The sequence below is a fragment of the Phalacrocorax carbo genome, chromosome Z (assembly GCF_963921805.1).
Source record: "Phalacrocorax carbo chromosome Z, bPhaCar2.1, whole genome shotgun sequence".
Lineage (NCBI taxonomy): Eukaryota > Metazoa > Chordata > Aves > Suliformes > Phalacrocoracidae > Phalacrocorax > Phalacrocorax carbo.
Window position 1 is genome coordinate 22,028,288 of NC_087548.1, and position 24,782 is coordinate 22,053,069.

At 41.4% G+C, this 24,782-nt stretch overlaps 1 long non-coding RNA gene across 2 annotated transcripts in view; it reads left to right on the top strand.

Annotated features, from left to right (window-relative positions):
• Positions 1-14,801: 14,801 nt before the first annotated feature.
• Positions 14,802-24,782, top strand: part of LOC135310503 (uncharacterized) — a 71,480-nt gene continuing 61,499 nt past the window's right edge. For both annotated transcript variants that reach the window (XR_010370580.1, XR_010370581.1), the window contains exon 1: positions 14,802-14,930. This is a non-coding gene — a long non-coding RNA (uncharacterized LOC135310503). The remainder of the gene's footprint in view (positions 14,931-24,782) is intronic.

The following is a 24,782-nucleotide window of genomic DNA, read 5'->3' on the forward strand; positions in this document are numbered from 1 at the left end:
AAATAGGGAAAGGGCCAGAGTTAAGGACAGATGCGAGAGGTAGGTAGGGAAAAATATAAAAATCTTAGAAGGAGAGGGGAGGGCCAGTTCTGAGTGCAGCTAACAGGGTGGGAGGTGCAGAAGTAAACAGGCTCCACCTATGTTACTGATGATCCTGAGGCTTTCAGTGCATTGGCCTCGGAGGCTGAGTGTTTAGCCAGAAATGTGGATTGGAAGGCAGGAAAAAAAAGTAAAATAAAAAAGCAAACAGAAATTTGTGCAATTCAGATGAAGCCCCCAGAGAGCCAAATTCTATTGGCTTTCTTGTTTCCCAGATTTCCTAGTTTAATTGGAAATGAGGAAAGCTACTGGAGGGAGAACAGGGCCATGGCAATGATGGAATTGTAGTATTAAAGAAGAAAATTGACATGTGCTTAAAGGAATAGTGAGTAATAAGAGGAAGCTGTTTTTCAAAGACCTTAAAACTGAGGTGTTTGATTAGAATTGCAGTGGCGGTCCTAAACCCACACTGTTTATGCAGGAAAATGGAAGAGAGTAGGAAATACAATGTCACATATATCTGCCATGTTTCCTTGCTGTGTATAAGAGAACTGCAATTTTGGTGAAGTCTATAGCTGAAGTATAGTTGAAGAAATCACGGCTTTTACATTTTTTGACTCTGTATTTTAACTTCATGATCTTGAATACTTTTTTTTTTTTAAGCTGTGAATTTTAATGGCTGGATCTTAATGTTGTTGTTCAAAACCCATGAAAATATAATACATTTTCATGTTGATTTATCTTTATTCAAACATATTTACTTGTTTCCTTCATTTTTTGCATTTTTATTGATCTGGCTCCTTTTACTCTAATTTGAACCGTGGTTCATATCCAGGGGTTTGAAAATGTTATGTAAGGGACATTTACATTTAAAAACATTTATTCCCTACAGTGGCTGTCATGACATGTGGGCTAAACACAAGACAGATCTCAAGCCTCTGTTAACATCCTCTGATTTCTATCTGTGAAATGGGAGCAATAATGCTTATCGTCCCAAGGGGGCTGTGAAAATTATGTGGTATTTGTAAATATGAAGGCTGTATCCCTGCACAAAATCTCAAGGGAGTTCTCTGGTGCCTGGGTGGACCCTGCATGTCTGTAGGTCCCAACCTATTGGAAACGGTTTCTGCACAGAGTTTTTTATTCTGTATCAGTGACTGTATACATTTTTTAAAAGTAACAAGCATTTTCTAAGAACCTAGATATTTAATAATACCCTTTTTCCCTCTTCCTGTCATGGCTATTTTATTGTTTACAGATCCCTACACAGTCATCTTGAAACCATGTGTCTGTCACCATGGACTTAAGGTGTGTTTGTCTTTATGGAAGCAGAAAACCAGGGAGCCAGCACAATAACCTTTGAATCCAGCATTGAGAATGATTGCTTGTTTCCTTTCTGAAATGTTCATTCAATAGAGATGGAAAACATCTGGATTTTGATGACTGCTATTTTATATAATGAAGAAAACAAAAAGAAGACAAAGAAAAGGAAAAGAGAATAGGAAAATTTCATTGAAGCCCAAAAGGGCAGTATATAATTATTCCTTCAACTGCTTAATATTTTCCATGGAATATTCTGAGGATGGGAAAAATAATTTTCCCATTACTAGCAACCCCATTACCTCAGGAATAAGCTGGCTGTGGCAGCAGGTATCTTTGTCTTCTAGTTGTGAGTTCCATAAAGCAGTTTAATCAGCTGATTTTAGTCTAGCATTAACATAATTCTCCACCTCCACACTCTCAGCTCATAGCTAGAAGCTGGTGCTTTTCAGCTATGATAAAAAAGAAAATAAAGATATCCAGATGTAGGAAAGCTGCTGCTGCAGGAATGCCCTCCTCTCTCCTACTTTGCATCAGCACCAGAAGAAGTAAAGGCTGAGTGAAGGTGGCAGTTTTGATGGCATTGCTGGCACGAGGTGGTGGCCCCAGGCACCAGCTGGGGCAGGGCCCACAAACTGCCCCATGTCTGTAGCACACAGAGGTAGACCTGACCTCCCTTGAGAAGGGAAGACCTTTTTACCTGGGCAGGCTTCACTTACCTGGGCTTTGGTGGACTTCAATTCTTATCACCACAGCAGCATTTCAGAGTGGCATTTCAGTGTTTGTAAAGGTTGTTTATCTTTGCAAAGGAAAAAAATTTAATTTTTTAATTTGCTGTGGGTATGCTAACATCACAAATGTTATTTTCCAACCCCACCCCCAGTTCAGCCAAAGGAGAGTTGGGGTTGGCACCTGCAGAATGGAAGTAAACAGGGTTTGTTTTCACAAGGGAAGATGGACAAAGGGAGGGTGTGGTACAAATATAAGGAATAATGTGCGATAGAGAGGGCAGTGCTTGTGGCTGAACGGTAGATTTGTCATGGGATTGATAGAAGGGTGGTTGGCTGGGTAGTGCTGCAGGGACTGGAGTCCTGAAGCCTACTGATGTGTACCACCATCCAACGCAGAACGGTTGCTGAAGACCCAAGATCTGGCCTCCAAGAATAGGAAAACACAGACTTTTCTCTCATCTGCTCAGACAGTTGTGCACCTGGGATTTTTCTCTTGTTCTTATATCCTAGTTGCCAAGCTCAAGGAGGCACTACAGAGCACAGAAGCTGCTCCCATGCACCCTGTGAGAATCCTGCTTCCTCTGCCATGGTGCTGCCTTGACCTTTGAAGTCAGGTGGGATGGAAGTGGTATCAATAACCTGCTCCTTGATGCTCTTTGATCTCCTGCTCCAGCTGAAATTCATCTTGGTTGGGGAGGCCTGTGTCAAGCTGTCTGCTCCACAAATATTCTTAACATGGTCTTGGGCAGGCTCTGGCCCATTGGTGGAGGCCTGTGCAGTGCAGCTGAAGCTAGAAACTCAGGGTTTTAAACTTTTGATGAAACAACAGACTTCACAGATGAAACAGTAAATTTTAGTCTTATTTTCCTTTCTAGTCTGGAAAAAAAGTATGATTTTAATCACTCAGTTCATCACTTGGGTCACTTCATTAGGCTTGAGGAAGATTCACAATTAATGACTCAGAGCAGGTTTTTTTTTCCCCAGTTCATATTTTTGCTTTGAACTTAACATTTTTTCCCTATCCCAGACAGCATCATTTACATAAAGAAAAAATGGCATATTAATCTTTTGATGTGAACCATGTTGTTTATCAAGCTTATCAGATTCTTAAACCTGTCTGTCTTGTCATGTTTTTAAAGATATTAATCTTCAGCAGAGAAAAAGATGATGTTACTCCCCCCTGCATCCTCTTATCCCCATGGAATCACGCTACCTACCCCTCCTAAAATCCTGGTAGGGATAACACATTATAATTTCCTTATGAGCTAAATTAGTAAATCATGGCATGTCAAACTGAAATTTTGTGGTAGGTTTGCAGATTCATGTCTCCAGTTATGGTCTGATTACTAGCTGATTATTAATTGCACAATAGTTTCCTTATAACAAGCACCATTCTGGAAGTGAAAGCAAAAGTTAATGTTCATAATGAGAAATGTTTGCATTAAACTAGGACAAAATTTTGGCTACAGCCACAGCTTCTCAGATTTTTTTTGAATTTCTGAATACTGTTTTTCATCCTGTGTATCCTTCCACAGCTTTTTGGATAAGTAATCTCTTTTTCCTGTTGTCCTCAGAAATGCATGTTTGCCTCTTTTTGGACAAATGCGTCTGTGCATCAGTGACTTGAGTGGCATGTACCTATTTCAATGAAAGATGAGTGCGCTGTGGCTGCCTATTGTGGCAGTAGCCACCTGCCTGTTATGCCTTGGGTAGGTGAGCCCATCCTCCATGTGAGGAGGAATAAGCACCTTTTGGTGACTACAGCAAAACCCCAGTTTTCTGGAAGGCTGTATCTATAGTCTGGTTTTGGCCTTGATACATGCTACATAGTTGCACACTGGCCTGCACTCATGTATCCTGAGACAGTGATTTATCTTTTTGCTGTTGCCTGTGGGATATAGAGGAAATCAAGGAAAAACAAAGGAAAGGAGGGTTCTGTCTTGCCTCTAGCCCACTTTGGCAAATACCTTCTGCAGGCAGCTCTTCTCTGTTACATGTCTTAAGAAAAGTGGCATGGCTGACTACACATACTCATCAGGGGGGAAAAAAAACAGAGTTATGATGTGCTACTCTTAGCATCTTGCTAAAGGATAACTGAGGAGGAGCCCAAGGGCTGTTATTATCACCAAAGCTGGTGATCAGTCTAGTCAGATGGTCCTTTGCCAACAGTGGATGCTGCTATATTTCTTCAGACTAAAGGCTTATCTGCCAGATACCATCCAGTGCTCAGCTTCTTTCTGACCTCAGGCACACTGTGATGACCTTGTGTCATGAAGAGCACAGACTGCTAAGGTGCCTCATCTCTTGTCATTCTCTTAACTGCAGATTTTATTAACAATGTTCACGTAAATTTCTACTTTTAAAAAATCTCACTTTTTATTTTCCTTCCTCCTTCCCAGCAAGCTGTTTAAAATTATTCTTCTAGGTCAATTGGTCTTATGAATTCTTAAGCTTGGTTTATTTTTACGGGTGTTTAAGTTATGGTCTTTAATTCCAGTAAGTGCATTACCAAGGACAATGAATAGGAAAGAGCTCAGTGACTTTCTCTGTAGCATTTACTATTCTTATATCTAAACATTTCTCTCCATATATTGCCTACCACTTCCTATTCTTTCATCCTTGCACCCATGAACACACTTGGTCTATCTGCAGGAGACAAGTATGTGGGAGCAGTGGGCTATGTGATGATCTGCATGCATGTTCAAAGGACAAATATTTTTCCTGCTTCCCACAGAAAAGGCAGTCTTGTGACAGAATTTCTTTGGACTTTTTTCTGTATCTCTAGTTCATTGCACACAATGGATCCTACAATTTGAACCAGGGTCATGCAATAACTCTAGCGCAGGTGAAAACAATTCTATCATAGTATTTTTACTGCTGCCTTATCTCAGCTTGTCATTAAAAACCTCCCTGTTAGTCTTTCAAGCAATACTTTACATAAACCAGTGCTCCACTTGCCAAACCAAGGCCAGAAGTGTGGAGCAATTACATCTGCCACATAAACAGGCTGACTTATAGACAGAAATATTATTGCTGCCATTGTACAAAGCATGCTGGTCTTGGTGGTGGGTGTGCCCAACTATAGACCAGCTGATAAAACAAGAGCTGGTGGGTGTCAGTATGGACTTGTATATGGGTTGGTGGAGGGACATAACGAATACTCAATGAACAGAATTATTCTAGTATTTAAATGGCTTAGAGCTGCTGCAAGATGAAGAAAATAATTTCCCCTTCAGACATTTAATATTTCTAAAGATCCCCAAAGCAGTTGGATATTTTTTTGATTTTCTGGAGTGTTTCAGGATACTCAAAATGCTGTTAGGAACTGTTGTAGACATGGCAGCCCTAATCTGGGACTAGGTGTTGCTTTGTTGCCTTACAGCAAAGATGATTTTAGGATTGAGAAAGAAGAGTTTGATAGCTGCTTTGTACAATGCAAGGTGAAAGGTTGTTGGGTTTTATTTCCCAATACTTCAGAGGCTAGATTTTGGTTGAGTCTTCTACATGTTTATTTACATCTATCAAACAATAGTGATATACCTGAGCAATTCCATCAGACGTATGTAAGGATTCTCACATGTCCAGGTCAGCTGAGCTACACTGAAAAAATTAAACACAATAGAAAAGTTAGGATACATACCTGTCTTGTGATGTCTGGGGTTAAAGAAACTCATGACCATAAGGTTTGTAAAGTTCTTTAGGTCTCTATATGGCTGCAGGGCTTTTCCTGATGCCCTCCTTGAATCTTGTAACATCTTGATTAAAATGGCTCTCATGTTAATTTTTTTTATATTATGATGATTCTTAAGAATTTTGTTTTGAGATGTTTATTCTTCTGTCTTTTGAAAATCCTGGGAGACAACAATATATTTTTTGTAAAACGTTTTCCTTTACTGTTGTAGCAGAATCCTGTGTTTACTGAAATAGAAGCAAATATTTGTCACAAAGTTAACATTTTTTTTTTTTATTCCTCCCCCGGGGAAAGTATTACAGCCTCATTTTTACCATTGAATATCATCACACAGATTTTGTGCCATCCAGACGATTCTGGCTAAAATACCTTAACTGTCAAGGTAGTCTTCTATCTCTTTTGGCAAATAATAATATCCAAAACCAAAGAGTTTCCATAGACAAGATTTTCTGCCCCTGAAAAAGCAGTCAGAGATCTAGAATGAGGGTTGATGTATTTTTTTCTGAAGGTCTGTGTGGGTTTGAAAAGCGATAACCTTCACTGGTGCTTACCTATTCTTTCACTGGAGGGTGTTTCCTAGCAGCTGGAAGGAAAATGCAAGCTGTAAGGCCGCTTGTCTAGTCCTGTGTATCTGTAATGCTCCAGCCCTTCCAGGTCCTGAAAATCCACAGATGTTTAATTTACTTCTTTGTAAAAACTAGTATTTGATGGACCTGTGTTTACATTCAGTAATAGAGCTCTTGGAAGTCTGAGTGCTATTTTTAAATTCTTTAAGGTTTTGCTTACTTTGAAATATAATGCATTATTGTTTGTCATCTGGTTGTTTTGGCTTTGTTTTATGGCAGTTTTGGTCTTCCTGGAGCTCAAACGATACTTGTGGCATTTGTGGAGGCCTGAGAAAAAGCAAGGACAGAGGAGGGAGTCAGAATCCTCTCTCCCTTCCCTTTTCAGGCACCCCTTTCTTCCAGCAGAATGAGGGGTGCAAGATGGGGTTACCTTGCAAGGGAAGCCTGCAGGGACCAGCCTCTTCATGTCTTTTCTGCTTTGCCATGTCTCAAGGTTGCTTTGCCCAGAGGCACCCTGCTCTTCTTCTCAGAGCTGATGGGAGTTGCAGAAGATGAAGAAAGTAAGGCTCTTGCATGGCACTGTTTCAAAAATAACAGCTTTTCTGGGAATACAGTAATTACTGGCACTTAGTCAGTAAATGTTACCATTGAAAATCTTCCTGCTAAAGTAACTTCTTTCACCAAAGTAACTTCTTCCACAGTAAGTATGGTGATACGATATATGATATATGAATACAATATTTTTCAGACAAAACCAAGCCATTTTTCATAGATGCCTGGAGTCTTCCCTCTCTCTCCCACTTGCCTCTCTCTTGCTGACAGTAAGTCCAATGTGTGTTAATCCACTATGGTCCTCTGCTGAATACTTTCATGCCTGGAGTAAGTCATCTTCCTTGCCTAGCCTAATGCCTGGGGTCAAGGAATTAGCACTGAGAGCTGCCCACTCACTGTTCATGTATATAATGGGTAGAGGAAAATGAACCTGAGGCAGGTTCAGTTCAGGGAAGGCACAGAGTTGTTACCTGTCATTCATTCCTCACTTGGGTGAAGTCAACAGTGTCCTCTTTGGCACTGTGCCCCCAGCATCTGTATTGAGTTTGTTTCAGAGCTACTTTGTGGTTTGGGGCCCTGGCTCTCTGCCACAGCTTCTGCTTACTGTTGAAATCAGAGTCACAGAATGGTGAGGGTTGGAAGGGACCTCTGGAGATCGTCTTGTCCAACCACACTGCTTGAGCAGGAACACCTAGAGCAGGGGGCAGAGGAACACGTCGAGGTGGGGTTTGAATATCTCCTGGGAAGGAGACTCCACAGCCTCCCTGGGCAGCCTGTCCCACTGCTCTGGCACCCTCACAACAAAGAAGTTTTTCCTCATACTCAGGTGGAACTTCCTGTGTTCCAGTTTGTGCCAGTTGCCCCTTGTCCTGTCATTGGGCACCATTGAAAAGAGCCTGGTCCCATCCTCTTGACACCCACCTTTTAGATATTTATCAGCATTGATAAGATCCCCCCTCAGTCTTCTCTTCTCCAGGCTAAACTAACCCAAGACTCTCAGCCTTTCCTCATAAGAGAGATGCTCCTGTCCTCTGATCACGTTTGTAGCTCTCTGCTGGACTCTTTCCAGTAGTTCACTGTTGTTCTTGAACTGGGAGCCCAGACCTGGATGTAGTACTCCAGATGTGGCCTCACTTGGGCAGAGTAGAGGGGGAGGATAACCTCCCTTGACCTGCTAGCCACACTTCTTTTAAGGAAAATGGGCCAATAACCCTCCCTTATCAAACCTCAGAGGGCATTTAGAGAATTAAGCAAGTATTATCTGTGCAGGGTTAGAGACTGCATACACAGAGGTGTACAGGCAGCTGGTAACACTCTATCTATTGCATAAACTAAGAAACGGAATTTGCTTTCTAGATGAAAGTAAATACTTAAAAAAATAAAGGGGCCTTAGGAAAGGTAAGGTAGTTAAATACCACATGGCCATCCAACGCTGGCAAGGCAATGAAGTGTGCAGCAAGCCAGTCTTCAGGGCAGCTATATGTGAAACCATAGGAAAAACCTGCAACATGATGCTGGATTATCCAGGGACCCAGAAGAGCAACTGGTCTTGCACTGAGGAATTAAAGAGGCAGAGATAACCAGAGCCAGCCCAAGGGCCTGGTTTCAGACTGTGGGCTTGGGAAGGTTTCCAGCTGGGGAGGATGGGGCTGCCCTTCTCTCCTGGGCAGGAAGGTCCTGTTTTGGGGCAGGCAAGTTTGCTGATGGTAGAATGGGATGCCCACTACTCTGCTTCCTAGGCATCTGAGGGATGCTTTGAAACTTTACGTGAACTGTTACGGCATGATTCAGGCTGGCTTGCAGGTGTGTGCTGAGCCCTCAGTGCCCTTCTTGCCACTGAAGATTAGGCTGGATAAGGCATAGGTTAACTCCCTGATCCCTTATTAAAGTTAGTTATAGTATCTCTGAAGTACTTAGTATTCACATGCCAACAGACGAGCTGGGGACACGCTTTCATCGCATACACAGAAGCCTTGTATGTAGTATCTGGGGTGTCTATGAATGTGTGTCTGGGGCTAAAATCTGGCCTAGTGTGAATGGTGTGACTGTAGCGTGATTGACTGTTATATGTTATGTACATAGACTTGACTTCACATGGATGTAAATGGCAATTCATGAAGAAATCTTTGTTAAAATAGCCTTCCCCATCTTGCTGATGAGGTCAGGAAGTTGCACAGTGGCCGCTGGCTCTGGGGCAAGACCTGTGTCTCTTTGTCCCGCCCTGCAGAGACTCTGGGGATGGTTGCTTAAGGCATGGCCACCAGCTCCAGGGCCAGCAGGTGCTATCCCTTGGCTATTCAATATGCTGATTACTTGCTGTCTTCCTGTGCAGAGCTTATGTGGTACAGAGGACTTTGTCCCAGCCTTCTACATCAAATAGGAATTAAATTTCAGTACAAACACAGGTTACATGGTTGAGCCCTTAAGCCTACAACAAATTGTGCAGTTTAATCTGCCACTGCTGTAGACAAGCTATTCTTGTTAAATAGTTTAAATTTAGCTGGTAGAGCCCTTGAGAGATTATTTTTGGGATACATCCTGTTTACTGATCTCCATTAACCGTGTTATCTATTAATTCTGCTTTTTAAGTGCACATGCCTAGACCTTGTACTGTGTTGCTAATTTGTCTCTCTGCTATATGAAGCAGAGACCCAAGGAAATTAGAAAATCACTCTGACAATTTCTACTAATTCTCTTTATTAATGCTTTGAGCAGTAGATCAGATGTGCATGGTCAGGCTGAAACCTGGCTGACCTTTTCTTCTCTCTGAGTTTACAAATGTGAGAAGGAAGTTTGCTTACTGCAGATATGCAGTTTGCTGGATGCACTTGCAAATGTCAGCAGTCTGAGCTCCCTTACTGCCATGGCTCAGAAGTGCCATGGTGCTGAGTAGAAGATGCAGTGCCCAAACTGTGGCATTCAGGAGCACAACTCTCCCTGTGCTCTTCACACCCTGCTGTAGCCCTTTTATCTGAAAGGGCTTCTCACTGGAGCAGCCCAGTGCTTCTTTTATTTGGCTTTCTGCCCTGGCAGGAAACCAAGGCAGCCAAAGATAAAGGATTTCCCTGGAAAGCAGTCAGGGACATCAAATATATTTTACCAGGTGCAATTTTCTTTCAGGCAGTGATGAGGTGCCCAGTGTTTCTGCTCAGGGTTTAGGTGCTATAAATGATCCCTGTGATGGAAGAGTGTTGTTCGTCAACCCTGCTGGTCTGGGAGACAGCACTACATACCAGAGTAGTGCAAGCAAGGTGGGTGAGAGTTCAGAGATTAGTTAATAATGAGGATTTAGTTATGAACTGACAGCCTGTCACAGAATAGATATGCAAATGCTGTGATCATGCTGCTGCTGCTCCAGCTTGTGTGATATGGCTTGTCCTGGGATGGTCCTTGGAAAAGCCACTGTGCAGTGTTACATACTGTCATGCTATTTGGGAAATTTAACACGAGATGCTGTCTCTGCTTAAGCCGCCCAGTTAAACATAAGTTTGAATTCCCAGTTAGACTATCCCAGTCCTGCTGAAAAAAACATCATTCTGGTTTACTGCAGAAAACAAAACACCTTGGAGAATAGTACTACTGCAGTGAAACTACCTCAAACTTTTCTGTAAGACCTTTATTCCACTGTTATCGTTGACAGCACAATGACAGCAAAAAAATGAGGGGGGAAAGGGAAGAGAGGGACAGAGTATATGAAGGGAAAATGCTCTCACATGGCTTTTTTAATGTATGGAAGATATTTCTGTGGAGACATTCTCTTGCCAGCTCTTCTCTGAGTTGTCTGGTGAGCTGTGGAGACAAAGCAATACAATTTTTAGACAAGATGCCCAAGTACGTATGGGGATGTGCTGTGATGTTAGGGCACTGAGGGAGAGTGATCTTTTGGGATCTGATCATCATTTGAAGTATTCTGAGCAGGGCACTGTTGGGAGGGTGGGGCCCGGTATCAGGAAAGCTTCAGTCTGTTTTCTGCCTGCCCTCAGGAAGTTACCTTGGAACAAGTATTACAAGTGAGTCCAATAAAACCTGTCCAACCACTAATTCTGTTATTGGATAGTATTCCTTTAAATTCTGTTTTTATTATAACTGCGGAAGTTTCCCTTTCCTAAGTGCTGCAGACCAAAGGCATTTTCTATCTGCAGTCACAAAGCTTTTCTTCTTTTTTTACGTAGCCTCTTGTAAAAGGTAGTTTTAAGACTGCTTCATACCAAATTAAGAAGTGACATTAAGAAAATGAGTTTGCACAAATCAGAAAAATTATTAGCCACAGCTCCTTACTGGCTGGTGTATTTATATGGAAAAAGTTTAATTTACCTGTTCCCCTCTCAGTTCTTTTATTTCTGTGCTATTTGACTCTCTGTGTAAGATTGTAACTTTCTCAACAGAGCACTTTCAATGGACAGACCTTGATGCTTGCAGAGTATTGTGGTGACCAGTGAAGAACGTAAGTGTGAATAGGTGCTATTTTATCTGGAGAGAGAAGTCTTCTTTTCCTCTAGAAGATCTGTCCCACAAAAGGCAGGGCTTCAGTGGGCTTAATATGTAATTTCCATCATGGAGAAGAATCAGCAGCAGTGCCTCCAGGCACAGATTTTTTCTAAAAGCATCATCAGTTTGCTGGGTGAAGGAGTGAACAGTGAAGTCTCCATGTCTACAGGTGATATTAAACTCTTGCAAGTAATCAAGTGTGCTGATGAAATTGGACTGCAAATCAACCTTGCAAAACTAAGTAAGCAAGCAAAAAGGTAGTAGATGAATTCCAAAGTAAATAAATATAAGGCCACGCATCTAGGAAAAAAAATCTTAACCATACCTAAATGATGCTGACCTTGGGAAGAGATCTTGGAGTCACTGTTGAGGGCTCTATCTGAAATTATCTGTCAATATGGCCACAGCCAAAAACCCCAACAAAATATTGGTCAGCACTAGAAGTGTGACGAGAATAAGGAAAAAGGCATCATTTTACTCCATGTGTGAATACCTTAAGTGCTGGGTGCAATTGTGACCTCCACACCGCAAGAAAGACTTAGAAGAAGTGAGCAATCAAGATCAATATCTTGTGAAGAGATATTAAAATGCTGGATATTTAAAAGACTCTTCATCTTGGAAAGGAAGAAGCCAGAGAGGTATGCCTGAAACCTACAAAAACAAAAGGGAAGTGGACAAGCCTAATGCAGAACTAAATCTACCAGCACCAGGACGAGGGGCCCTCATTAAAATTGGTAGGAGATCAGTTTAAATCACGTAAAATCACTCCACTGTGTAGGTAGTGACCTTCTGAATTTGATATTGCAGCAGGCTGTAGAAGCAGATGGCATCAGCAAATTCAAATACAGATTAGACAATTTCATGGGTAATAGGTCTGGAAAAAGATACTTAAAGCTCTAAGGGATACAAAAAGAGGCATGTATCCTCTAACAACCCTAACAGCAGCTGAGGATGCTGGAGGAGGGTGTAGGAGAACAGAGCAGGAGAGCAACAGGGTTTGCGTGTGTGACTGGCATCTCCCATCACCCTGATGGGGGCAGAGCATTAGGTTGGTTGCACCTGTGGTCTGACGTCTCAGTTTGTACCCAGCTGTTTGGCTGGCCTGCATCCAGTTCAAGACATCAACTGCAGCCAGCTCTGGCAAAAGGACCATAAGGGATAGAGAATTAGGACTTCACACAACTGGCAGACACAAAGTGGCTCCAAACTAGCTTTCCCCTTTGAAAGAAACTGCTTGCCACTTAGCTCTGCCAGAGCACTGAGCGTGCTTAGCTCAGGTGCCAGGCTGGTAAGGGAAGATATGCCTAACCAGTACAATGGCTGGATTTCTTATGGATATCTAAAATAAAAGGCAGATAGTTGATCTAGGCTACTTTAAACTTATCCGTGTGTGCAAGGAAGATGAACTGAGTTTAAATAGGACCTAGATTTACTAAATGAAGGTAAATGAAATCTGTAACATTGCCTCCTCTCTTCACAGGAAAAGAGGGGTCACAAGTGTTAGGCTCCTACATATTATATTTATATATTAGTTTTTATTACAAATGTTCAGAATTTTCCTTTTCTTTAACAAAAACGTATTTATTTAAACACAAAATATTTGCTTCTATTGCTGAGAGTTACACTTGATGCTCTAATTTTTTAATGGAAATGTTTATGTTTTCAAGAAAACTATTTTTTTTCTCCTATGAGAGCCTGTATTTTGTGTTGGAATTTTTAAGGAAAGGCTTTCGCAGAAGTTTTCGTTGTTGACTGTGTAGCTCATGCTCTGGTCTGAAGTGGTTGTTTCCCTCTGACATGCCAAAGCTGAGGACATCTGCCACTAGGAGAGATCTGTTGTGTCACCTGGAAGCCTCATTGGGAGCTCTGCAGTGCTGGGCACCCACAGCAACTCTTTCCCTCTTGCCTGCCCCTGGGCTTGGGGCTGAGAGATGACATGCTGAAAGGACTCCATCTGTGCATGTGCACCCCAGTCTCCATCCTTAAATGCAGTACTTTAATGAAGTAGTCTTCAAGTGGCAGTTTTCAACTAAATGCTTATTCTGTAATCTGCTGTGACTGCCTAGGTGACCCAAGTGCTCATCAGTTAAGGAGGCGGCAGTGGATTTGTCTTGAATGTGCCACTTTCAGGGAATGACTGAGCAGGAAAAGCAAGGAGCCATTCCACCTTTGGCCACAGCATCACCTGAAAAAACTTTTTGTATTGAAAACTGGATTGAATGGACACACTCAGTTTGACTCACAGGAGAGATTTGTCAACAGAAGGTGGAGGTTTGGGTTTGGGTTGGGTTGTTTGTTTTTTTTTTTTTTTTCATTAACTTTATTGGAACTCATTGCTATATCAGCTCCATCTGCTGTACTGGTCAAGAGCAGTCTAAACCTAAGTTAGAAGGTGTGGCAAAGGTTTGCGAATGATTGACTTCTGATCAAGGTGTGACTTGTCTTTTGGCATGGACAGGAATGCTAACTTTCCCTACTTTTAATTTAAAAGGCGCAAACTGATAAGACATTTCAGTAAAACCATCTGTTAAAATTAATAATCTCTTTATTAATTGTGCAACATTTTCCTCTTAATTATGGTGAGACTGGAATATGTTTCCTTCAAATTTCTACATTTAAACATCCCTCTAGGAGCTTCTGTGGCACCTCTCCTGTTATAAAGCCTCTCCTGCTATAGCAGTCCATGTAACATCTCATCAGTGGCTGCCTGTCACTTCAACAAGCTGTAGACCCTGCATCCTTGACAGGAATGTGTTTGTCAGAGTAGAAAATCTGGCAGATTCTTCCAGCATAATCTCCTTTCTTTCTGTTTTTAAATGTATTTAATCAGAATTGTTGGTTTTGGTTTTACAGCAGCTTGGGGAGTGTCAGTAGTTCAATATTTATTTATACTAACCTGTATGTTTCTGAGCACTTGGCAGATGGGATCTGAAGCAGGACTAAGCACACACTGCATTGTTATTGCATTAGCAAGTGTGCATAACACAGTCTGTACCAGTTCTTTACTGGCTAGGGAATAAAGGTTATACCTGCCCTGGCAAGGTGCTCTAGGGGCAAAGTTATCCCTCCAGATATTATGAAACAAATTTGCATTGTCAAGAGTGAGTTTGTACCCGATCAGCAACTTGCACCATGCAGCTGCAACAGCTTTGAGTAGTGGTTACAGGTGATGGTCTGTATAGTGATCAGAGGTGTCAATACAGGGCTTCCACAAGTCTATGGCTGTAGCTGTAGCTGTTGATATGGGAGTACTTGGATGTTATGTTTGTGCTCCTGGTGCCAGAGGCTTGCTCAGCCTGCGCTGCTGGAGTTTCTGGATTAAAAAAAAAGGACTGCTCAGGTGTGGCTTGCCTGTTGTAGACCCATGCGGGCAGAGTACAGGCTGCCCTGGGACACCAGCCCTTGCCTGCATGGGAATGGCTCACAGAGGTTGCATGCACCTTCTGTGCAAGGGAGGGGAGTGTTAAAGCACATGAAACTGTTTTGTTTGGGGATTGGTGGAGGAGTGGCCTGTATGTAGTTTGGTCGCCTGAGATAGTACAGGTAGGGTGAGTTTTAAAATTAATCTGCTTGTCTCGTGAAGTAATTGTATCTGTGTAAGGTGTGTTCAGATCCCTATCTGGCTTATTGAATCATGTCTGTGTAAAAATTTCTCTGGTGTTTTGCATCATACTAAATAGCTGTTTTGAATAGGAATTGTACCTCACAGAAATGCATCAGTTCCAGGTTCTTATTCAAGATTTTGCAGAAATACCGCAAGTGAATATGCTCTCAAAGGTTGTAAGTCTTACTCCATATATGTAATACATGCTTACAACATGGATTAATGTCTTTTTTTATAACTCTTTCTTGTTTGTGTCATGCACCTCTCAGTACATTTTGGATGTAATATGTCTGTGGTTCTAGTAGCAGGTGATGTACCTGCATAGCTCTAGTAAAATCCTTGCTTAATGTGATCCACTAACTTAAATTTTGTTATAGTTTTACCTGCTTTTGTGGCTGGTAACACAATGAACACACAATGAATCTAAATATCTCCGTCAAAGAGACCCTCTTCCCTTGTTTGGGCCAATGCTGATGCTAACCGTAAATCCTAATTGCATCCTAACTTGCTAGCAGGTTTCAGTTTGTAGCTTTAGTAAAGAAACTATTCTCACTTCCACGTAGGAACAATATTTTTCCAGTGAACTCTGTGCTAAGTCCAAAGCTCAATTTGCACAAGTATTTGAACAAACAAAACCCCTTTCTTACTTCGATATTTGTGCAAAGAGAGAATAATAAAAGGAGTATGTATGGCAAATCTAAACTTAGAGATGAATTTTTGTGAACTTGTTTTCATTTACTTTTTATTTTCACAGCTCAATTAAACTCAGTGAAGTTGCTTTGTATTTCAGTAAAAAGAGAATTATAACTTGTTGACATGGTGGTGTTTTTTTTCCTTTATTGATTGCTCAATTTACAAGCGGCTGAAGAGTCAGCATCTATGAAAAAAATATCAAAATCATGCCTGGTTTTCCCTATTCTCTTGTGTTTTGTGGTTTTGGTATTTTTGTTCTGTTTCGAAAGAATCAGGATAATGTATTCAGGTCATAAAGAGGTAGAAAACTCCCTTACAATGTATTGGAAGCCAGTAAGGATGTCTGAAGAATGTGTGTTAGAAAATGATTTCTTTTTCCTTTGTTTTGAATAGGCTGTTCATGATAAATTAGGCCAAAAATCTTGAAAATCCTGACTTTGCTGGTCTTTTCTTGACTGGTGTAACATGTCTTTATAGTTACGAAGAAGTCGTGCATCTCTTAGTAACTGTTGAGCTAGTATATAGTGGAAGTTTGAAGGAGTGCTGAAATTTGGAAAAGTCAAGTGTAATGTCCTGTGTAACTTATAAGCTTATTGTCTTGTCAGCCCTTGCAAGGAAAGAAAGAGGAAATATGGCGGTTCAATGACAAAGAGATTGAAGGATAGGGAATGTATTCAATGGAAGCCACCACAATTTTGGAATAAATTAATCATGTCAAGAAAAGTTAATCTGACTCTGTTTCCTTAAAGTGCATGAAAATATAATGACAGGATTAGTACTAAATAACATTATAATTTAAAACTAGCACACTATCAGTAAAACAAGTACTACATGGATTAAAAGTTGGACCAAACAGGAAACCTCACCAAATGGAAGTATATCTAACATGTGCCATGTCTGAGATTATTACCAAGACTTACATTATTCTATATTTTCTTCAGCTATCTAGATACAAATATTCTCATACTGTAATTAGCAGTGATTTTATGTTATGCAGCTTGACAGAGTTTTAACCAATGATGATGATATAGGATCCGGAGGGAGGAATCAGGATGTCTCCGTATAGAGGGCCTATTGACACACAGTTTGCTAATACAAATACAAATACAAACTTCTCTGTTCAGAATAAGGCAATGAAGGCTGTCCCTTGAATAGGAAAAAACAAAGCAGTGAGTCTGGAAAAGCTGTAGGGGATGGTCCGTCCCTTGCCATGCCCTCCCACCACAGCCCTAGGGTAAGGGAGGTTGTTACTGTCTTCAGAAGAGCAATGAGGACAAGGAGGGAAGGGAGAAGATGGACCAATGCATACCAACATGGTATGCACACCCAGAGTCCACCTAAAATCATCATAGAACATAGAACAAAATCTTAGAATGTCCTGAGTTGGAAGGGACCCACAAAGATCATTAGGTCCAACTCCTGTCCCTGCTCAGGACAACCAAAAATTCACACCATGTCTCTGAGGGTGTTGTCCAAGTGCTTCTTGTATAGCGTCAAGCTTGGCGCTCTGACTATGTCCCCAGGAAGCCTGTTGCAGTGCTCCACCACAGTCTGGGTGAAGAACTTTTTCCTAATACTCAACCTAAACCTCCCCTGGCACATCCTCCTGCCATTCCCTCAAGTCCTAGAGAATGCAGTTTCTCTGCCTTGTTGCAATTCCCCTGCATTGTGTTCCCTGCAACAAAATGCAGAACAAATTTGATGATGGTAATGATAACAGCTACAAAACTCATTGCAGGGCAGAAGGGACAGCCTGTCAGTGAACAACTTTAAATAACTCAGTCTACTTCATTTAGAAAAAGAGGGCTGAGAAGTGATTTATTTAAATTTTGTAAGTATCTTCTTGTATTTTTTATTTGACTGTATGTTACATGCTCTTTTCATGGAAAGAAAATAGCAATAGAATAAACAAAGAAGGTAAGAGTGGAAAATCTCATTCCTTTAAAACAATTCTATTCATTTCCACAGGAGGTAAGCTTTACCTAGGAAAGTTATGCTTTAGTCTGATGCATGTTGCTGGGTTGAACAGAGGGTAACTGAGTGAAATTTTATGGTTATTATTTTATAAAGGAGCAGCCTAGATCATGGAGTGCGGTTTACTTGTCTTCTGTTTTACAAATCTAGAAACTGGAAGGAAAACCATGAATAGTAAGACTGCATCTTAGCTTCACCTTGAGCAAGGCTGTAATGCATTTTGGACAGCAGGCTCTGTGAACAATTGTGCTACCTTAGCTTTCTTTGAAATATTATGAATAAATTTTTGACTATATAAAGCTCATGTAGGTACTGACCAGAAATCCCTATTCCTCCAACCCACTTAAAAAGTTGATCTGTAATTGATTTTTAACCAAATTTCAATAAAGGCAAGTGAAATAATTTCTGAAATGGAAGACACTTGAGCCTGTTGCTTGCTGCCTTATGTTGAAGATTAGGCAGAGATGACACTGTCTCGGGAAATTTTCCATTCTCTCTTACCCGTGGAAAACTTCCTCCTTGTGCGCTCATTCATTGGTGCCATGCTTCAGAGGTTGCTGCATGTGCTAAAGATGTATCCTTGTTCCTCTCTCCATTATGCCAGCTGCTTGGGAGCAAGTCATGGGCCCCGGCATCAGAAGGGTAGCAAACACGTGGTCTGATGCCTCAGAGCTAATGGGAGGAAGGCAGTCTCCAACAATGCCCTCACTTTGCTGTGCATCCACCTTATCCCAGGAACTGCCTTGCCCCTTCTGCTTTGCCAGGCAGCCTGATAAGCTGCCTAGCAGAGCTAGAGTAAATTGTGAAGCGGCCACACGGTGTTGTAAGGTGAATGCTGAGCTGGTGTTACCTGCCTGGCTTGGAAATGCAGAGGGTGGGTGTGAAGTGAATCCATAAGAGGACCATCACAAGCAGGATCTGGGAAGCATGGGATGCTATGTCCACTGGGTACTATAGGAAGCCATTACAGACCATGTCAGTATGGCACTTGAGGCCAAGCTAATTAAACCATCTGAGAGACACAGAATGCAATGGCGGGATATATTACCTTGGGCTTGGTGTGATGATAACATTGTTATGTTTCTCTTTTCAGGCTTGTAGCAAGGGCAGAGCTGGCCTGCATCTGCCACAGGGGGATGTGTTGTAAACATCCCCCATCCAAACCCAATCACAGGTGCATGGGCTTGGCCATCTTCATGATGAGAAATTGGCAGTCAAGTGCTGCTCAAAATGCATCGCTTCCCTTGTCCCAGGCCAGCATGGCCCTGGCAACATGCTTTGAATCCACACTTTATAGATAAAGGGTTTTATTCCCAAATGACTGGGAGATTTGACTGGGAGCGAAATACAGTATACCAAATCTTAGATGTATTCTGTAATCAGTGATTGCTCAAGACTATAGTCTAACTTGATGTGTTACTCATCTCTGTGTTGCTCTGTGTGACCTGTATTCAGCAAGGATGGGTACCCACATTAAAGATTATAGTTCTGTGTAAAACCTGAAGCCCTATCCTGCAGAAAACATTTGGGTTTTTTTTTTTTCAGAAAAACAGAAAACAAGTGGATTCTTGCATGCTTTCAAAAAGACTGGAAGATCTGCAGGTTTTTGGCAAAAGTTCCAAAAGTGAATGCAGAGGTCATGTTTTATGTCAGGAGAGCTGAAATTGCACAACAGAAACACTTAGTTTCTTCGTGTTGTTCCCTCATTCTACAGACAGCTAATTTTGTGGCAGAAAGGTCTGGAATAGCATACTGAAACCTGTTCTGCTTGTCAGCTGAGCTGCTATGTTAGGTTCTGACTATTATATATCAGAAAATACAATAGCAGCCACTCCCACATAAAATTAGCTCTCTTTGTGCATTGCCTACCAGAAGAGTATAGTATTTAAACACAAGAACATAATATATTGTGAGGGACAAGGATTTCTGTGGTGTGCTTCTGCATCTCCTCATTTGGCATCTGTGTAGTTTGATTGATTTCAGTGTACTTGTACTTCAGGTTTTTAGTGTAGAATCTATTTGAAATGATGCAGGTTGTTTTTATATTTGTGCTCTTTGGCTGAGCTTTTCTTTAGATGTGTGATTCATTGCAAAAAATGAGGCTGTGTCTGCACATGCTTTTTTATAAGTAGAATGTCTTTGTAATACTGGAAGTCCTAAAATAGCTGAGCAACATGATATATTCACACATTCTTTTCTAAGCTGTTACATCTGTGGTGGGATCACACATTATTTGGCTATAATACACTAGCAAAGCAGGGAATTTTTCTCTGGAAGTAATCCCTCTCCAACCCCACCCCAACCCCCCGGAAAAAAAAAAAAAAAAGCAGCCCTAAAAATACAGAAATTCCATGGGAAAAAAGTCAGTTTTGTAAAAAAACCCCACTTCGCCTGATTTTCTTTTTCCCATTAAAACTATTAAACCAGGAATTCCTAGCTTCATTTCTCTTGGGTAGAGCATGATAAGGGTAGCCAAATCTCTCAGATCTGGGCAGGTGTCCATAGCTGGTACCTAGGAATACACTGCTCAACCTATGTTGGCAAATAGTGCAAGTCGCCACCCTTCATTTCCATGCTAAGGCAATTTGCACTAGCTTTATGGCATGAAAATTTTCTTCTTCAAATGTCTCAATGAAAACAACAGTATTTTTCTCCCTGTATGTGGGGAGCTATGTTATTTCCCAGAGACCTCTCTGTAAGCTGGTCAACTGGACAGCTGTAACAGATACACCCATTCTCCTAGAGAACTATGATTCTTGTAACCACTCCCCTCGTTTTGATCTTAACCTGCAACTGGAAAATATTCTCCAAGGCTGGGTTTCTGTGTTTTTGCTCTAAAGCATTTCATGTAAATCTCTGCTTGAAAAATAATGTTTTGGTCTGAGTAGGCTGGGTTTAAGATTTTTTTGATAAACAGAGATTTTCTTTTGTCATGCTATTCCTGCTGCATGTGAAGCACAACTCGGTTTATGACATGTAGACAATTTCAGACTACAAGGATATTTTAGTTATGACATATGAACATATTCAGAGATTTATTCTTTCACAGCTACGGAGTAACTGACTCAATATTCAGTTACTGCTAGAAATGAACAGTGGAAACAGAGGCAACAATGGACAAAGTCTTTTGACTATGAGCAACAGTTACCTTTGGCTGAGGTTACATGGTGCTCTCTGCTTGCATATGGCAAAAGGGCTGCTCTATCTGGTAATATCATCTGGCAATATATGTCCTTAGAACCTGCTGTGAACACAGTGCTTAGATGTACTTAAAACTCATAGTTTTTCAAACTTGTCAGAAAAGACTGTTAGACAGGTGTCTTAAAAAAGGAGGAGGGGAGGAGTAATAAAAAAAGTCTCAGCTTGATGGCTATGTTTATACAGCAGAGCCCACATAAATAACAAATTGAAGTTCCCCTTTCTTCTGTGCTTTTGTGTAAAGAAATAACTGCAGGCAACATGAGGAGAAGAATATTTGCTTTGGTCCCGACATTTCTCAAAGATGCTTAGGATATAGGTCAGTAGTGAAGTTTGGAGCAATCTTAGTTCCTGCACCTGGTGAGACCAGATAGTCTAGTCCAGAGACTACACTATAAGTTTGCAGTAAGTTTTTGATGGGCATGACACCATATGCTCCATCATATCCCCTGGGAAGAATCAGCTGTACATAGAATCATACTGTTATTTACCAACATCTGAAAATACTCTGGAGCCTTTTGTCATGCTTCAGAGTTAGTAGTTGCCAGGAGCCCATAAGATCAAATAAAATATCAATGTCCTTCTTCCCTAATAGTTGCAGAATGTAGCATCACATACGAGGAATAAGGTTTCCCTCCAGTTTACTATGGCTTTTGCTGGACAAATTTCTAAGCAGTTAAAAATCCTTCATGAAAGAGCAATTTATCTGGTAAGGAGTGTGCAGTCAGTGTGCCAGCGTGAACTGCTTGCTTGACTGCAAGGAAGGCAAATAACCAGGGGTGCTATCTATCAAAGCAAAGACATTAGCCTGAAATGGAAATTTTATTTACTTGAAGGGATGAGGAGGTTAAAAGACTCTCAAGGAAAATGTGCGGCATAACATTGAGACACATTTTACTGCTAAGAGTCAGTATAGGTTTTGGAAAACAGTACAGAGAATATAGAAACTGAAAAGAACATAATTTATTTTTGTCTGAGGGGCTGATGTGCAGAGTTTCAAATGAGGTTTCCTTCTTGGAATTTTATGTGACATTTAAAGAGAAATTGGAGACCAGTGTGCACAAAAGCTTGGGTCTGCCTGTAATAAAGCAACAGCTGGGTCAAAAGAATGGCTTTTTCTAGAAGACTATATGTGAAGGTGAACAGAAAAACATTTTGAGAAGTCGTTAGCATCCCAAGTACCACAAACCTAGGATGGAGGATTGTGGCAGGCTTTGTTTATCTTTGATGCAGCCAAAGGAAGCATGCCATATAAACTATTCCTGAGTGCTTTGTGTGTAAAATAAAACATAAACAGGAATATTAACAGGGTTAGGGCCTGGGTTATAGCATTCATTCATCCTTAGTGTTTATTTTGTGCTTTAGCAGAAATAACAAAGGAATAAATATTCCTTTTGTGCTCTTCACTTGCTGAAGCTGGCCAGGTTACTTCACCTTTGAGGAGCAATGGAGGGCAAGAAGTTGGGCTGAGATTTTGGTGCGACCCATTCTTACTACTTTGTTTTCCAATAAATGGTATTTGCTTGCAGTATCTGCTGCAGAGTATTTGCTGGAGAATTGACAACACACTTTTTTTTCCGAAGACAAAGTTCTTAGCCTAAATGCTAATAAAACCACTTTCTTACTCTATTTAGTCATGTGAGGTGGTGACATCACTATGATAACATATCAGTATGATATCAACATGGCATTAATATCATAGCAGTATCATCCTGGTTCTTGTGCATTGCTGCCTTTAATCTAGATATGTTGTTTGGATCATTTTGCTTTGATTATCTACAGCATATTCCTCAGTGAGTGAATTAGAAATACAGCAATAAACTCTTAATGAAAATTTGATTTATAAATGCTTTGCTCTTGGAATATAGAGGAAATGACAGATGTAGTTTATATCAGTTCTGACTTTGTGGAAAGTTTCTTAAGAAGATGAACCAGTTCATTTATGAAATAAGCAAATTGATGGAGCAGGGCAGCACTTAGGACAAAGCCTAGTATCACTTTAACTCTTTAAATAAAGCCCAAAGACTTTAGAGTCTCCCACTGCTTCTCCCCTTCCTTCTCCCACCTTCCCTGAAGGTGCTTGCCACAGCCTGTTTTTTCTCTGGTAAAGGTGGAGCCTCCCTACTTCTTCCCTTAGATAGAACATTTCCCAGCATCTGCTAGTGTCCCAGAAACATGCAAGACAGTGACATGAGGGGCATGGAGGCTGCAAGCCCTGGGAGGGGTGCAGCAACTTCTTTTAGCTCCAACCTTTCCCCCTGGCATGTGCCTGGCTTTGGTGCAGGATTCACCCATTGCCAAGCTGCTTGTCCCAACCTCAAACAGTGCACCTGTGTGCCCTTTCGGGGTGGCCCTCTGTGTTGACGCTCACACCCTGCACACACAAAGCAGAATTGGCCCCCGTGTTTTCATCACAACAAATGCTACCCCAGTAAGTTTTTCAAACCCCTTTGCCAGCTGGTTGGTGCAGATAGTAGAGCTATTTCAGCAACCACTGGAGACAAGAAGGATGCAGCTGGGTAGTTTCCAGGGCTTGCGAGCCTCCTGGCCCTGTGGAGGGTGTGAGCTCTGGCTGCTCTCTCCTCTATCGCAGTGAATTGTTGTGAAGGTTTGAAATTGGTGTCATAACAAACATTCAGGCTTGGGAAAAAGTTTTGAGGTTGAACCTGAAAGGAGGGGTAATGCCCTTTTCCCAAGACTGTCTCTTTCCCACAGGTGCCTGTAGATAACTATATGATGCTGAAGCTGATAAGATAATTGAGTTGCTAAAGGCAGGCAGCATTTGAGAATAAATCTGGCAGCTGCTCTGTGAAGTGGCTTTGGTTGAAAGATGTGTCCTGATGGGGTGAGCTAAGCTAATGAAAAACACCTTTTTGGCACAAGAGAAGAGTGTTAGACTGATTCACAGTATCACAGTAGACTGTGGCCTTAGAATAGCTTTATTAAGCAAAGCTCTCAAAATGAGATTTTTTTTTTTTTATTAGGAAAATCAATTGCCTGGATTCAGGTTACATAGTGCACTTATATCAGTTCCAGAGGGCAGGTTTCTCAGCAGCCCCACAGCCAGGCAGCTGGGAAGCCCAGCAAGTTTGCTAGCAGCTGTCTGCCAGGATTTCTTTGCAATCCCTAGCCTTACTCAAAACATCTGGACTTCCATAAACAGGTGTTTTCCATTGGGAAAATGTTCTCCCAGAAGTTCTGAGTTATCTACCCATTGTATTTTAACTAAAATAGCGTAAAAAAGAAGGTGCCTCTGGAAAATGGAAAGATTAGAGGTAAAACCTCACCTTTGGTTGTCCCTTTAGGAGAATCTGGAAAAAGCTTGTTCCTGGTGGTTTTGGTGAGTGAAAGGAGTGTTACGCCTGTGCAGTTTCCACAAAATGGTGATTGCTGCATTGATGGGAGGTTCTTAACAGAAAAGTTTTTTTTTATTTTTTGAAACAGTAGGACCAAAAAGAATTAAGAAAACAGAGGAAGAGACAGTTTTGACGGTTTCAGTATGGTTCAAATGATTTCAAGACAGTGGGACTTTCTGAAGTGGCAACCTTTGATTAAACACTTTGCATAGAAATCTTGCCATATCCTGAAATGTCTGTCCAAAGGCTCAGCTTTTGTGAGTGGTTCCAGGACAGAAAACCTGGACCTGGTGTTGTAGCATCAGAGTTGGGAGTAGCAGGGGCGGTTTTCCTGGGGTCGAGGTCCTTTACATAGCTGTTTTAACAAAATTATCTCTAACCCCCATCATTTCACCCATCTGATCTGTCAGGTGGCCCTATACCTGTGAGAGGCAGGAATGGGCAGCTCAATGGAAAGGTGTGAGCTGGCTCTGCTGCTGATGAGAAAATGCAGAAGAAGCACTGGTCGGGGGTGCAGGAGGGGGAGAGCACAGGAGCCTCAGGGGAAGCTGCTGAGCAGGGGGGAGCAAA